Source organism: Harpegnathos saltator, unplaced genomic scaffold (assembly GCF_003227715.2).
Source record: "Harpegnathos saltator strain DR-91 unplaced genomic scaffold, Hsal_v8.6 scaffold72, whole genome shotgun sequence".
NCBI lineage: Eukaryota > Metazoa > Arthropoda > Insecta > Hymenoptera > Formicidae > Harpegnathos > Harpegnathos saltator.
The window spans coordinates 614,764-616,892 of record NW_020230560.1 but is presented as its reverse complement, the minus strand read 5'-3'; the positions used below and the strand labels follow the sequence as shown (position 1 = coordinate 616,892).

The window sequence follows — 2,129 nt, the reverse complement described above, 5'->3', positions numbered from 1 at the left end:
TTCTATACTGCTGTTACGTCCTGGACAAGCATAGAACATGCAATGTCTAGATTTGTTTGGTTTACTTCGGATCAGCGCTGTTCTTGTCCAAATCCTTATTATTTGAATCTGTTTCCTTTGGAGGTGGGTTACTGTTAGGTTTAAAAATAATAGTATTCTCGCTAGTGTTGAATTTAACTTCAAATATATTTCCCTTTATTTCAAATTTTATTCTCGGGACCGAAGATTTAGATGGATCTGTTTTGAAAACAGCCAGGTCGAGCGTGCCTGGATTATAATAACTTTTCAACAAACGTCTAAATTGAATCCGCCGTCCGGCTCTTCTTGTTCTTTTCGGCATGAGAGATTTTTAGGTAATATTTATTTTAACAATATCTATAATAGAGTAGATGGAAGGGACGTGGTTTGAAGAATAAAAAGGCGAATGGTGCTCGTGGTTCAAGCACAACACTCTTAAAGTAAGGAAGAGAAGAACTGTGTTCGTGGTTCAAGCACTGCGTTCTGGGAAAAAGGGAGGAATGGTGCTCGTGGTTCAAGCACAACACTCTTAAGGTAAAGAAAAGAAGAACGGTGCTCGTGGTTCAAGCACGGCGTTCTGGAAAAAGAATGAAGATGATAAGAGGGAACAGAGGTAAAGAAATCTGTACACACATATATATATATTATGAAATTACTCTATATTGTTAAGTTTAAAAATTCATACACTAAATTTAATGTAGTTAATAGCTGGCTCAATACTTATTCAAGTAAAAGAAATGTTTCTCTATATCATTATGAGGAAAAGAGGCTCGTTCGACCTTTAATGATTTGGATTTTACGTCTTAACAAACGTCTTAGCATTTGCAGACGGAGTCCCAAGAACAATAATCTTTAATACCGACCTTTTGATTCCAGGCTCAAGACCCCTGGCAATCGGCTAACAAGAGACTGCTTAAAGACTGACGAGAGACTGCCTAGAAACTGACGAGAGACTGCCTAGAGACTGACTAGCGCGCGAAGGGCCGAGCTCTTTTTATACCCAAGCCCGACACTATGGATATCAATTGAGCGTCTTTTCCTAATTCACCCTTCATTATTTATTGGTTAAAAAATATAAAAATGTTATTATCTAGTAATTAAAATTATACTTAATCATATGTAGCGTTTGGTAATTCAGTTGTCTCGTTGTTGGCTGATTTATTAATAAAATTATGTTTTACTAAGAAATGGAAATGTTGTTATTGATTTCCTTTGGTATAATATAAGAATTTGGAAATTTTGAATATTAAAAGAACTATTTCATTCGGGCGTAGTAATCGTTAAAGCTAAATAATACGAATAGATCCTCTTACGATTCTAAAGTGCATATACATTAGGATAGGCGGTTTGACAATAATATTTGAGGAATTATTTGCGAAATATGATGACAATTATTTAATATCATTTAAAAAGAAGAAAAATAGAAGAAAGAAAGGGAATTATTTTTCTCTTCGAGTCTTTGTTTCAGGTCTTTGTTTAGTTCGCAGTACGTGGGACAGCTATCACTCGATGATATCTATAACATAAACACATTCCAATATGTGCGCGGCTGTGCCCGAACGAAATCGTTCTTAGTCCCCGAGACAAATGAATTTATAAGCTAGATCTAAATTTATTTCTTAAATTTTCTTATTCTCTCTCTTCCTATTATACAGGGTGCACGATTTATCTGAAGACATTGAAATATCTCGAGAACTATGCATTGGATAAAAAAAAGTGGTTAATGAAAGTTGTTAGTTTCGAAGGGGGACATCCAATGATACCAAACTCGACCTCCCACCCCACCCCCTGGGGGTGGGGGTTGGGGGCAACTTTGAAATCTTAAATGGAAATCCCCATTTTTTATTGCAGATACGGATTCTACGCCACAAAATACGTAAATTTTGTCCGAAACTTTTTTTCTGATTCATGATAGATGGCGCTGTAATCGCAAAAAATTATATTTTCCGCAATTCTCCAGAAATGATCATTGGATTGAGAAATAAAAAATACCTGTTCAATATTTTTAAAGAACATAATAAAAGTTATTAAAAAGATAAGGTTTATCAACCTAACCTAAAAGATAAGGTTTATCAACAAGTGTCAACAACTCGTGTAAACATGGTAGAATG

The 2,129-nt window shown here is 35.1% G+C and overlaps 1 long non-coding RNA gene across 1 annotated transcript; it reads left to right on the top strand.

The window, feature by feature from the left end:
* Positions 1 to 210: 210 nt before the first annotated feature.
* Positions 211 to 912, top strand: LOC112590125 (uncharacterized). Its single transcript, XR_003114017.1, has 3 exons — positions 211 to 353; positions 444 to 631; positions 895 to 912. It is a non-coding gene; the product is annotated as an uncharacterized LOC112590125 (long non-coding RNA).
* Positions 913 to 2,129: the final 1,217 nt, after the last annotated feature.